Source organism: Miniopterus natalensis, chromosome 9, assembly GCF_054644295.1.
Source record: "Miniopterus natalensis isolate mMinNat1 chromosome 9, mMinNat1.hap1, whole genome shotgun sequence".
Lineage (NCBI taxonomy): Eukaryota > Metazoa > Chordata > Mammalia > Chiroptera > Miniopteridae > Miniopterus > Miniopterus natalensis.
The window spans coordinates 6579950-6594560 of NC_142089.1; the positions used below are offsets into that span (position 1 = coordinate 6579950).

At 38.0% G+C, this 14611-nt stretch overlaps 1 protein-coding gene and 1 non-coding gene across 3 annotated transcripts in view; one reads left to right on the plus strand and one right to left on the minus strand.

Annotated features, from left to right (window-relative positions):
* RERE (arginine-glutamic acid dipeptide repeats) overlaps positions 1-14611 on the plus strand; it is a 345910-nt gene that overhangs the window by 14087 nt on the left and 317212 nt on the right. The gene's annotated exons all lie outside the window — the stretch shown is intronic.
* On the minus strand, positions 12660-12765 carry LOC148092336 (U6 spliceosomal RNA). Its single transcript, XR_015715143.1, has one exon. It is a non-coding gene; the product is annotated as a U6 spliceosomal RNA (small nuclear RNA).

Here is a 14611-nt window from a genome sequence, read left to right on the forward strand (position 1 = left end):
GACCCTCTTACAGAGATAATTTGACAAGGGCTTTAGGCTCCTGCTCATGGTGTTACTGAAAAAGGGACTGTGGCCATTTGATGTAATTCTGGACAGAAGACCTGTTGTTTGTGTAACACTGAATTACAGGTCAGTATTTGAAATTCTTGTTTCAGTGGATATTTAAGAGTGTCCATAGAGTAATGGATGACTGTGAAGTTCACCAGATGCATAGTTAAAAGTGTATTTCCCAGGTGAGGTAAACCTGTTGTGCTTGTGACTACCTGGTTCTGCTATGAATTACTGAACTGATGTTTGTTTTTAGATGCATAGGCAAAGTTATACACTTGGGACTCTTTCAGTTATAAACTTATGGGTTATGAAAAGATAAAACTTGTATTTCATTAAGTGAAGAAGGCGCCCTTCTAAGTTATTTTTTTTCTGTGAAGCTTCACCTGTTCTGTTGATGATAAATTGAGAGAGGATTGTTGTAAGCTTATAGTGATGATGTACTTTATTTATCCTTAAAGGGTTTCTGACAAAGTTTTTTTCCTTGTTATTTTTGTTTTGCTTGATTTTTAGAGAATTATAGGTTGAAACTAATGTCTTTTTCTTCTCAAGTAGTTCTTCTCAAGTCCCTTTTCTTCCCCTGTAGTTCCTGTGGGTGCACAGGAGCAATGTGTTTAATTTGGAACAGAGAGATTTCAGAAGCATCATACTTTCCACATACCTGTGCTAATTATGAAAAGGAAAACTCAATCTTGTGTGTGTGGTTTTTTTTGAAAGGAATAGATAAGGTGATTAATAAATGAAATGTAAGAATTATTACAGTAATGATCTGTAATTTCAGGCTGTAACTTCTAGGAGGCTGGTCTCATCTAAGTCTTTTTTCTCTGGACAGTTGACTGTTAGTAAGGGAGCATCCGAGTAATACAATGAATTTGTCCATTCATTTGGCAGTAATATTTTTTAGTGTCTCTTGCAGAGCACTGTACTAGGCATTGGGAGCACAAAGATGAGTAAGATGTGTCCCTGTTCTCACAGAGTTCATGAGCAAAAGAAGGAAACAGATATGAATAAAAAAAAACACTAAAGTACAGTCTGAAAAGAACTGTAATAGAGTAGAAACATCATGTTTCGGCAGCCTGGAGTGAGAGGTGTACATACACCCTGGACCCTTGTATGGCACTTATGGAGTTAAAATACAAAATGACTTTACATCTTTATCGACAGATCTGTTCTTCAGCCCACCTTCAGGCAGCTACATTTATTGTGCCTGTGTGGCCTGATGTAACTAGGGTGAGGTTTTCCATATCATTAGTGGTTTCTAGGCAGTAAAAGGTAAATCTCTTCTTGGAAGAGGTTGGGCACCCTAACCCTGTACTTGAAATACCTTTCTATATGTATTATTTTTAAGAACATTTTCTCAGAGCTTATATGAAAATAATTTTGTTCCTTTTTCCTGAGCCCCTTCAAATAAAGAGGAATTCTGTACTAGAAGGACATAGCATTGCCTTTGACCTTCCCCTCTGCCTTAGGAACCTGTAGACATTTTATTGTAAGTACATGCTACAAGTAAATTAGGTGCTGATCCGAGTTGCATGTTTTCTTTGTTGGGTGACGGGGATGGGGATGCAATATTTGGTTTTTCAATTCATTCTTTCCTGCCAACTCCCCCCCCCAAATAAGAAATCCTGACCTTTTTTCTTCCTGGAAAATGGCTTACTTCGTTTTCAGAAAAATTAAGATACTCTGTATGGATAATTTGAAGCATTTGTGTAAAAATACATTGGGGGGATGGGCAAAAAAGGTGAAGAGATTAAGAAGTAAAAATTGGTTGTTACAGAATAGTCACAGGGATGTAAAGTACAGCACAGGGAATATAGTCAATAATATTCTAATAAGTAGGTGTGCTGGATGGGTGCACAATTTGTTGGGGTGATCACTTATTAAGTTATGTAATGTCTGGTTACTGGGGTGTACACCTGAAACTAATACAATGATGTATGTCAGCTGTAATTGAGAATAAAAAATGATTAAAAAATAAATACATTAGCAATTAAAAAACAGAAGGATCACCTTGGGGCTTTATTAATTAAAATCTAAGCTGTTAGTCATACCTATTACCTTCGTATTTCTCTTACTGGAATTAAGTTTATTCATTCATTTGCCAAATAGATTTATTATTTATTTGTATTATTTGTTATTTATTAGATAATGTACAAGGTGATGGGGAGTCTCACAATACAGTGGTGTTTGCCTGCATTCAGAACAGTCCGTCAATCAATCAATAAGTCATTTAGTTTTTTTGTTGCTCCTTTAAGTATCTTGCATTATCAGTGTGTATGCTCTGTTGCCTGTCCCCAAGAGGATTTAAATTCAGTACTGATCATGGTGCTTAAACTTGCAGTTTCAGAGAGAAGCAGCTGGCACTGAATTCTTGACTTAACCTTCCACCCAGTATCTGTCAGACGGCCAGCAGGTATTGGATGTGTGTTTTCCAAGTTTAATACTGATGTAAGTGGGATATAAAAGAATTAAAAATTATTACCTTTGGCCTTACAACTAGGAGGCACGCCTTACAAGAATACAACATTTGGAGATTTCTAGAACAAAAGTGGACTATAACCAAACAATGTAACTACTCATTGTTTAGCATAACAAATAAATATAGTTCAAATTCAGGTTAACTAGAGATTATTGTTGATTCAAGAAATTGACTAAGGATTCATTGAGAAGCTAAGAGTAGGCCTTAAGGAATGGGTAGTGTTTGAATAGGAACTGGGAGAGCAAGTTAGGACAGTCCAAGCAGGGGTCAGCCTGAGGCAAGAATGAGTGTGTTATGTACTGAGTCAAATAAAGAGAATCTAGTTGGAGTGAAGAATCTGTGGGGAGGAATGAGGTGTGAGATAAGTTAGGTGGACCAAATGATAGAGGCTTCGAATGCTAAGCACAGAATTCCTGAAAAGCATGGGGAAAGAAGTAATAACGTAGCAAGGCAGCCAGAGACTGTGCAGGTCTGAACAGGCCCCCAATTTGTAATATAAGAATAGGAGGTATGCTGGCCTGGCCTGGGAAAGATGTGTACGTGGACTTATGTTAAAATTGCTTCCTGTCCCTTCCTGTAGTTGGTCAGACAGTAGGACAGACTGAAGGAAAGAGAAATAGCCACAGGACAAAATAGGCTTTTATAAATCTAAGTGGTTAAAGTATCACTGTTAGCTTTTATTTATTATCATATTTCATAAAAAATAAAAAATTACCAAACACCTTATTACCAAATCTAGAAGTCAGTTTTATTAAAAAATCATAAATTATAGTTTATGTTTGATTCAGTTCATCTCTTTTCTTGCCTCACCCCAAACACCACTCTGGAAGTTTCAAACTTTTTTGTTGTTGCTATCTCCTATTTATTCTTCAGGTCTTAGTTTAGGCATCATTTTATCTGGAAAGCCCTTCCTCTGTCAGGGTTGTACGCAGCTGTGCTCTCCCATGGCTCCTGTACTGTCCTGAGACATCTCTTATCACACTGCACTGTAATTGCACTCTCAGCCCCGGGAGCTCAGAGAGCTCAGGGACTAGTCTTGTTTGCTGTTGAAGCCTCATCTTCCAGGGCAGGTCAGGCACATGTCACATGGCTAATGAATATTTGAGCAGTGTAAAGGTTGGACTTATTTGTCATCATAATTCTTTTTTCTTTTTAAAACTTAACATCTCCTAAACAGTTTTCTGCTTTTATTTACTCATAATTATTTGTTGTTATGGTTTTTTAATGTATATATTCCTTAAGTATTTTCCTGTTTTGGGGCACTTAGGTTATTTCCATTATTCTTTTTCCTACATATTTAGTACTGCTATCATAAACTTCCTTGTACACACAGCACTTCTTTTTTTTTCTTCAATCCTCATGTGAGGGTATGTTTTTTTATTGATGTTAGGGGGGAGCAGAGAGAGAAACATTGATTGGTTGTCTTCTGTATGTGCCCTGACCTGGTATGTGCCCTGACCAGGAATCGAACCTGAAACCTTTTTGATGTATAGGATTACGCTCCAGCTAACTGAGTCACCTGGCCAGGGCCACCACTTCTTTTTAATAGTTTAAATTAAAAATGATAAAGGAAAATCATGCATAAAGCACATGTTTATTCTTAACATATATTGTTAACTTCATAGTGAGTGGCCTATAAAATAGCATTTGTTTTTGTCCAGATTTCATTTTTTCAAAGAAAGTATGCCTCTATTCTTATTCAACTTAAACAAATTATGAATTGAAGCCATGGTGTTGCTTAGACAGGGGAGAGTCACTGTGGGGGGGGCAGTATGTGGGGAAACAGTTTTAAGTAGGGCATTTAGGGACAGCTTCTCTAAAGGTGACATTTGAGTAAGGCCTTGGTAAGGAACCATGCAGAGATATGGGGAGAGAGCATTCCAGACAGAGGGAACACCAAGTACAGAAGTCTCAAGTAGGAGCCTGCTGGTATGGTCAAGGAACAGTGGAACTCTGGTTAGTGGTGGGAGGTGAGGTCAGAGTGAGAGTCAGGGGTCAGGTCTTACAGGTTCCTGTAGAGCCAGGAAGGCCTCTGGCTGTTATTCTAAGTATATTGGGATGCCACTGGAAGGTTTTGATCAGGGGTATGACAGGATCTAATTTTCTTTTTCCCTCTGGCTGCTGTGTAAAAGTTAGGCTGCTGCCAGTCAGAGTGAAAGCAGGGAGTCTGGTGAGGAGGCTATTTATTGCAGTAATACAGGTGAGACATGATGGGGGCTTGGATAGGGCAGGGCAATGGAGGTGAAGAGAGTGGTCAGGTTTGAGATTTGGTGAAATGCTGTGTCCTGAGAAGAACATTTTACCATTAGTTAAAAAACAGCTTAAGGCATACCTCTTGTTGAGAATGTGACTTAGTAGTGTTCAAAATGCTTTTCTCTTCAGAGTATTTGTCATATTTTGTGTCCTTGAAATTACTAAATTTGTGAAGTGGGGAAAGGAACCACGAAAGGTAAGGGCTGGGACTTGATTGTGTTGGTAATCCATTTGCTGATGGAACAAGAAAGATTCCATAGCAGATGTGCAGATTTTCTTCTGTAATGGTCATTTATTTAATGTAAAAGGCATGTCTGAAGAATGTATGCTTGGGTAAATTATATGCTGAATTCTGATGCTTAGTGTGATTGTGATAAACTAGACCCGTTTAGTGTTAACTGTGAAATATGTTGCCGCAATAATAAGGAATGCAGTATGCTTTGCTGTCGTTATCAGAATCCACTAACAAGTTTTGCTGTGCTTGATTGCTTTCCATTGTTATGCTTTATGGTTCATACTAAAGCTGTAGATGTAGATGACATCCATTCTACAACGGTTTCTCAGGGCTTTACAAACAGTCAGGTTGTATTTTGGGTAAACATCTATTTACCCCATAATAATGATAGATGCTAGACAGGTTATGATTTGCTTTGGTTCTACTTTGCATAGGATTTTAGCCAGGTAGAGAAAAGTATTTGACAGCCTTCTTGAGCTTTGTGAAACTACAGTGGCTTATATATGAATGCTTCACACAGATGCCCACTTTCCTTTATTGCTTTAGCTATAGAAAGAAATTAGCTTAGCCCAGGGACATCCTTTAGTGTAGCAGGACCTGTGAAAATTGGGTGAAGGTACTTCTCAAGCTACTAAGTTGAAATGGAGTGTAATTTTTTAGCAAAATTTGGTTTTTGGAGTATGAAATTTAAACTTAAGATATATGCTGTTCACATGATGTGAGATATTAAATCATGGTGTTGAGTGTTTATTGGTTGTTGTTTGCTTTTTTTAGGGTTGGGGTCTTTTAAGATAGAATTTTAGAATCTAGTTTTCCTTAGCTACTTAAAAACTTAGACCCTTTTTTGGGTAGCAGATCACTTTTTTAACCTGAGGAAAACAGTGAACTCTTTCCAGAAAAAGGCATGCAAATACTCATTCAACAAATTTATTCAGCCTATGTTTGTTGAATGGCTATTTTCTGCCAGGCAGAGTTGTAGATGTTTAGGATATATCAGTGAACAAAATGGAAAAGAAAGAAAGAAGGAAAGAACGAAAGAAAGAAAGAAGGAAGGAAAGAAGGAAAGAAGAGAAGGAAAGAAAAGAAAAGAAACAACCTGCACACCCTGTCCCTGTGAAGCTTTTATTCTAGTGGAGTCAGCAAGCAAGAAACATAATGAATGAAAACATTCTGCAGTGTATTAGAATGTGGTAAGTGCTATGGAAAAAAGAGAATATGGAAGGGAAGGATGACATTTGTGATTTAAATAGGGGAGTCACGATAGGTTTCATAGAGGGGAAGATAAATTAGCCATGTGGAGTTCTGGGATTTGAGCATTCAGGCAGAGGGGACTAAGGAGCACAAAGGTGGGGGCAAGGAATACATGGTCAAGGCAGGATGAGCAATGGGTAGAGTGGTGGGTTAGTTTCTTGGGTCTGTCTTAACAAAGCACCACAGACTGGGTGACATAAAACAACAGATGTTTATTGTTTTGTAGTCTGGAGGCCAGAAGGTGAAGGTGTTGGCAGGGTTGTTTTCTTCTGGAGGCTCTGAGGGACTATCCAGTCCATGCTTCCCTCCTAGCTTCTGGTGGCTGCCAGCAATCCTTGGTGTTCCTTGGCTTGTAGACATGTCACTCCAATCTTTGCTTCTGTCTTCACGTCTCCTTCTCTGTCTTGTCTCCGTCTGTCTGTCATTGCACTTAAGGTCTACCCTGGGGTATTAAAAAGTTTGAGAGAAGAACAATCAGCAACAAAACCACTGAGAAGAGATCAGCAAAAAAAGAAAACCAAGAGACTGTAGGTGATTGTAGATGGCCCCTGGAAGCCAAGTGAGAAAAATGTATCAAGCAAGAGTGGGGAGATAAATGTGTCAGAAATCTAAACCAGGTCACAAGAGGACTGGGAATTGATCATTGGGTTTAGCAGTGTGGAGGTCAGAGGTGACCTTGATAAGATTAGTTTCAGTGGAGTGTTTGGGTGGGTTTACGAGGGCATGAGAGGATAATTTGAGGAAGTGAATATAGCACCTTTTGGAAGGATATTTGTGGTAAAGGAGAATAGAGAAATAGGGCTGTAGTAGTGGAAATTTTGAGAAGTTTTTTGTTAGAGACAGGAGAAATAGTATAGAAGTATTTTACTGCCTCAAATTTTTGTATAATTTCAGGGAATTAACAAGTTCCCTGAATTCCTCTGTGAACCTGCAATCTAGAAACACTTGGCCTGTATAACTTGTTAGTAAAACCGTGGGGCAGCAACCTCACTTTCTCCCTTGACATTTCTCTTTCATATTGATCTGGTAGTTAGACCACAAGGAATGAAAATTTCTAAATTTCTTCAATTTTTTTAGTAAGGAGTAGGCCTTGGTGCAAATCACTTATCTTACGTTAAAAAAAATTATTTTACACTTAGTACTTACCCAGGCACTAATTGTACATGAATTTAATCTTTACAGTAATCCCATGAAATAGGTATTATTATCCCCATTTTACACTGGTGGGGAAATTGAGGCACAGAAAAGTTCAGTAACTTGCCCAGAGTGGCTTAGCTAGGAAGTGGCAGAGCCAAGTTTTAAATTCAGACAGTTTCACTCTAGAGTCTGGTCTCCTAACCACTGCAGTGTGCTTCCTCTCATGGTTCTTCAGTTGTGGGTGCTAACAAAGTATGTGAGTGTGGGGTGAGGGAAGTTGGATGGAGATAGGAGTTGAAGGGCAAATGATGCTTTTGGGAAGTCTTTGAGATTTTCATCTGAAAGATTCTGTAAAAGAAAATGTCCATGGATGTGTCCAGGTGACATGTAATGAGTATAGTAAGATTATAATAGTTTTTTTCCCAAGCACTTGAGAATAGCTGCTTCCCCAACATACTAGTAAGCACCCTTTTCCACTGTATAAGAACCGCTGGCTGGCACAGACATCTACATTTTCTGTTTCCAGTAGGTGAAATTGCTCCCTCTCCACCTCTAATTTTATTTTGGTTCTCTGACAGTGAGGCTTGATATTTTGGTGTACCCTGGATGGCATTGTTCTCTTGGACCAGATGACCTAAATTACTATGTTTATTGTAGAGTGGTTCAAGTATGTCTTTGGGGGGACCTAAAGTTAAAATGGATGATTCTGTGTCAGTGTTACTTGAAGAGCATATTACTAAGGGTCTCCTAGTTCAGTTGGATAGTGCAGACTCCACTTGCTTTGGTACAGGTTGTGTACCCCTTTTCTCTATCATGCAGTCAGTCTTTGCTTCCTGAGGTAACTCAGGCTTGTTCTTCCTGTAATCTCTACCCCAAAATGGACCAGCCAGAGCCAAGAAGTCAGGGGCGGGGGAGGGGGGGTTAGTACACACAAGGGTAGAGGACTCCAGGGCACAAGTCAAATTAGTGAGCTGACATTGAAAGCCAGTTTTCTTTTAATTCTAGCTTAATGCTTTTTTAAAAAAATGAGTGAGTTATTTTAAACCGTATGAGCACTTCCATGCAATTATATACTTTTCATCATTATAATGAATGCATAATGTTTCATAAGTGTTTTTATTTTTTACTATTGTAGGTAACACTATGGATTTTTTTAAATTCCAATAAATATCAAGTGTCACTGTTCTAGGCACTGAAGATATGGTAATGGATAAATAGAAAAAAATTCTGCTCTCAATGAACTTATAACAGATAAGTGCCTTCTCATAGTTACAATTATTTCCTTAGGATAAAGTATAACTGAGTTTTGATATTACAAATAAAATTGTTCAGTAACTGCTTTTCTAAATATTAGAATAAACTTTCTTTTAAATGGTAAAAAAATGAAGTCTTCTACAATATTTATTTTCTTTGATTAAAATGTATAGTGTTTGCCCCCTTACCGTAACACAAGTACTATCAAAAATTAAAATAGGGACCTCTAAAAGGAAGTGTTTTAAGTATCATCAATTCTTGATAGAGAACTTGGTTAATTGCTTTTTCCCACTCATCAGCTAAAAAGTATAAATAGGTCTTGTAATTTTTGGCATGGCTGAGAAAATTTTCAGTCAATTTATTGTAAACTTAATTGATAGGATCTATATTAAAGTCAAATTTTGGGATGTAAAGTTTACTAGTAATTTCCCTTGCCTTGCTCTTTGTGATTCTCCTCCCACCCTGCTTTCATGTCTAGAAATTCTCTGGGGACCTGGCAAAATCTTTAATAAAACTGGATGGTTGGGTAGATGACATTTGATGCAATTCAGTCTGCTCTGAGATGCCTAGTTTGAACTTTCACTCAAAGTGACGTGCGCCTATATTTAGTAACAAAGAAATAGTCCTCTAAAAAAGTTATAACCAAATCTCTGCTTGAAAGAAAACATGACCTGTTCAAACTATACATCGAGAAACAGGTTTCTGTAGCTGAATACAGCAGAGAGACTTAAAGACTGTATAGTGATCACAGTAAGAATTTTGATTCTTTGTCCGATGGTACAGGCATACCTCTTTTTATTGTGCTTCATTTTATTATACTTTGTAGATAACTGCATTTTTGTGTGTGTCTTATTTTGTTTTATTTTTCAAATGGAAGGTTTGTGGCAACCCTGCTTTAAGCAAGTCTATGGGCACTATTTTCCCAACAGCATTTGCTCACTTTGTGTCTCTATGTCACATGGTCGTAATTCTCCCAATACAATATTTCATACTTTTTTTAAATCCTCACCTGAGGATATGTTTATTGATTTTTAGAGAGAGAGAGAGAGAGAGAGAGACATCAGTGTGAGAGAGAAACATTGATCACATGCCTCTGTATGTTCCCGACTGGGGATTGAGCCCACCCAAAACCTAGGTATGTTCCTTGACTGGGAATCAAACCTGCAACCTTTTTGATGAAGGGGATGACACTCCAACTAGCTGAGCTGCCTGGGCAGGGCCCAATATTTCATACTTTTTCATTATTATTATATTGGTTATGGTGTGATCTATGATCTGTGATCTTTGATATTACTGTTAATTATTTTGGGGTGCCATGAATTCTACCCATATAAGATGGCAAACTTGCTAAATGTTGTATGTGCCCTTCCCTTGTTTTTTCCCCGTTTTCGGACCTCCCTATTCCCTGAGACACAACAATATTAAATTAGACCAATTAATAACCCTATAGTGGCCTCTAAGTATTCAAGTGAAAGGAAGAGTCACGAGTCTCCTACTTTAAATCAAAAGCTAGAAATGATTAAGCTTAGTGAGAAAGACATGTCAGAAGCTGAGATAGGCCAAAAGGTAAGCCTCTTGCACCAAACAGCCAGTTGTGAATGCAAACGGAAAGCTCTTGAAGGAAATTAAAGTGCTACTCTAGTGAACACATGGATGATAAGAAATTGAAACAACCTTATTGGCTGATATGGAGAAAGCTTTAGTGGTCTGGATAGAAGATCACACCAGCCACAACATCCCCTTAAGCCAAAACCTAATCCAGAGCAAGCTCCTAGCTTTCTACAGTTCTGTTGAGGCTGTCAGGGGAGCAAGCTGCAAAAGAAAAGTTTGAAGCTGGCTGAGGTTGGTTCATGTGGTTTAAGGAGGGAAGCCGTCTCCATAACATCAAAGTACAAGGTGAAGCAGCAGGTGCTGATGTAGAAGCTGCAGCAAGTTACCCAGAAGATCTAGCTAAGATGATTCATGAAAGTGGCTACACTAAATAACAAGTTTTCAATGCAGATGCAACAGCCTCATATCAGATGACACCACCTAAGACTTTCATAGCTAGAGAGGAGAAGTCAATGTTTGGCTTCAGAGGACAGGCTGACTCTCTTGTGAAGAACTAATGCAGCTGGTGGCTTGTGGAAGCCAGTGCTCATTTACCATACGAAAGTCCTAGGGTTCTTGAGAATATGCGCCATCTGTTCTGCCCGTGCACTATAAATGGACAGCAAAGCCTGGATGACAGCACATCTGTTTGCAACACAGTTGACTGAATAGTTTAAGCCTACTGTAGAGACTAACTGCTGAGAAAAAAAATTCCTTTCAAAATATTACTGCTCATTGACAGTGCATCTGTTCACTCCAGAGCTCTGATGGAGATGGACAATGAGATTTATGTTGTTTTCATGCCTGCTAACAACATCTATTCTGCAGTCCATGGATCAACGAGTCATTTCAACTTTCAAGTCCCATTATTTAAGAAATGCATTTTGTAAGGCTGTAGTTGCCATAGCGATTCCTCTGGTGGATCTGGGCAAAGTCAGTGGAAAACCTTCTAGAAAGGATTCCCCATTCTAGACACCATTAGAACATTTGTGATTCATGGGAAGAGGTCAGAATATCGACAGCAGGAGTTTGAAGTTGATTACAGTGCTCATGGATGACTTTCAGGGGTTCAAGACTTCAGTGGAGGAAGTAACTGCAGGTGTGGTGGAAACAGCAAGAGAGCCAGAATTAGAACTGGATTTGGAAGATGTGACTGAATTGCTGCAATTTTATATAAAACTTTAGCACAGGAGAAGTTGCTTCTTATGGATAAGCAAAGAAAGTGGTTCCTTGAGATGGACTCTATTCCTGGCGAAGATGCGGTGAAGATTATTGAAGTGACAACAGGATTTAGAATATGACATAAACTGAGTTGATAAAACAGTGGCAGGGTTTGAGAGACTTACTCCAATTTTAGAGAAGTTCTGCTGTGGATAAAATGCTGTCCAACAGCATCACATGCTACAGAGGAATCGTTCGTGAAAGGAAGAGTCAATTGATAGAGCAAATTTCATTGTCTTTTTTTAAGAAATTGGCACAGCCACCTCAACCTTCAGTCACCACCACTCTGATCAGTCAGCAGCCATCAATATCTAGGCAAGACTCAACACTAGCAAAAAAGATTGACTTGCTGAAAGCTCAGATGATGGTTGGCATTTTTTAGTAAAGTGGTTTTTTGTGTGTGTGTGTTTTTAAAAAAATGTATCTTTATTGATTTCAGAGAGAGGAAGGGAGAGGGGGAGAGAGCGATAGAAACATCAATGATGAGAAAGTTGTCATTAATTGGCTGCCTCCTGCATGTCCCCAACTGGGGATAGAGCCTGAAACCCGGGCATGTGCTTTGACTGGGAATGGAACCATGATCTCCTGGATCCTAGGTTGATGCTCAGCTGCTAAGCCATGCCAGGCCGTGCTAGTAAATTTTAAAATTAAGGTATGTACATTGTTTGCACACTTAATAGAATTCAATATTGTCTAAACATAACTCTTGTATGCACTGGGAAACAAAAAAATTTGTGTGACTCTATTGTGATATTTGCTTTATTGCAGTGGTGTGAACCTGAACCCACAGTATCTTCAAGGCATGTTGATTTATATGTTAGATACTTTTTATGTAATAGTTGTTACTTGAGGTGAATGAGTTATTTGCTGTTTGCTTATTAGTACGTTGAATATAAGGAAGGGGTGAAGAAAGAAGAGCAATCTAGCGTCTGTATTCTTTCACTTCTAGTAACCTGCTCTTCAGGAGAGGCAGTATTTAAAAAAATCATCTAAGTTGATTTCAGGATGTTTAAGGTTTATGAAAGAAATGCAAGTTAACATATTAGCACAAATACCCTAGGTATAACTTAGTTTTGTTTACATTTCACAGATTGCCTTACATGAACATTTTTATAGTGAAAAGTCACGATTTTGCTATTGAGTGCCACACATTGTGCTTTGACACATATTACTTCCAAGCTAATCAAAGGGTATGAGGACAGATGCTTCATGAATTTGTGTGTCATCCTTGCACAGGGGCCATACTAATCTCTGTATCATTCCAATTCTAGTGTGTGTGTGCTGCTGAAGTGAGCGCAGGAGAGGTGGTATTATTACTGATTTCCAGGTGAAGAAATGGAGATTCAGGGAGGTCTTACCACTGGTAATATCAGATTTGGGTTCATACTGAGGTCTGGGTAGTTGAAACTTTTTCTATCATGCCATACATTTTCCCTGAAAATTTTGAAGTATTGTTTTAGAGTGACCTGTCTGTAACATATACGTTAAAAATTTCATTTAGAATATAAAATATTCTCTTCTGTTCTATTTCCCCATTTTATTGATATTTTCCTTTAAGAAGTTTCAAAAATTGAACCTAAGATAGATCCTCTCCTTCCTTCCCCTCCCCGGCCCCCTTTCCTCTTCTGTTTCCTTTCCTTTCATGGTTCGTTCCATTATAAAATTTTAACGGTATAAAACATAAGAAAATATTCAGTGACACTTGAAAGTATATTTTTTTTGCAGGAGGGCAAAAGGAAATCTGGATTTCTTAGATAAGCCAGTACCTTCCAGAAATTGAAACAGCCATATTACTTACTGCTTTAAATAGGTTGCAGTATAAATGTTGACAGATAAAATATTGATAACTTACTTGCTCCACTTAGAATGCCTTCAAAGGTTGAAGCACTGGCTTCACTCAGAATAAGTAGTTCTAATTTTTTACTTTGATGTTATTTTAACATTCAGCAAAAGAGAACATATTTACGGAGAACAAATATTGATATTTGGAGGGAAGAAAGAGGAAAACTTATTTTTAAAATTTTATAAATTGTGCATTATATATTTAAAATAGAATGAAACAGTCTTGGGGGGGAAGAAAGTACCTGATAACTTAAGGTGAATGAAAAGATTTAGAAAGTCACTAGGCATTTAAAGTGAAGTCAGTTTAGGAAATTTATATAAGAAATTGTGAAAATAGATTGTGTTACTATATTTTGAGTGATAAGCAGATACAAAGAATTTTGGGGTTATTATAGTTAGTATGAAAACTATATACCAATTGAATGCTTACTTAAATCATGTTGAAATTATTAACCATGTTTTTAACTGAAAGATTTTTCAGTTAAACAAAAGTTTGGCTTTGGTTTGGGAGGCATTGTGACATGATAGTTAAGAGCACAGGAAGCCAGATGCCTGTGTTTAAATCTCAGCTCTGGCAATAGTAGCTTTATTGTTTTGTTTTGTTTTTGGTAATCGTCACCCAAGGATATTTTTTCTGTTTGATTTTTAGAGGGAATGGAAGGGAGGGAGGGAAGGAGAGAGGGAGAGAGAGATGTGTAAATTGGTTGCCTTTCACACACTCCCCAACCAGGGCCTGGAGATTCAGCCTACAACCCAGGACCTTTCCCTTGACTAGAATCTAACCTGCAACCCTTTGGTTCTAACCACTGAGCCACAGCTGCCAGGGCTTGGAGTTGATTTTTTTTCGGGAGAGGAAGTTGAGCATGTTAGCCTGGGTTTTTGTGCCTTTTCCTAGACCAGAAGATTTATATTAAAAATGCTGGATGCTTAACAGTTTGGAATTTATTTTGCCATGTTTACAGCAAGATATTCTCATTTGCCTTTCTTTAAAGAAAAAGGGTAAATGGTTACTTTTTTTCCTTAATTAAGCATTAAAAGCCAGATTGGGCACTTAGTGTTATGAGAGTCATGGCAATGACATAAATTGCTTTGCATTTTCTTGTGTGATGTCCTTGGAAACAATACATGTGTTTTGCAGAATGCTTTGGTTGAAAATATTTACACAGAAAATGAACACATTGAAATAACTAATTTAAGAGTCTACAGCATTTAGGGATTCCTAAAAGTGATTGTAAAGATAGCATTGGACTGGAAGGACTGATTACTGACTCCTTTTCATATGTCCCCTTCAAAGCACTATT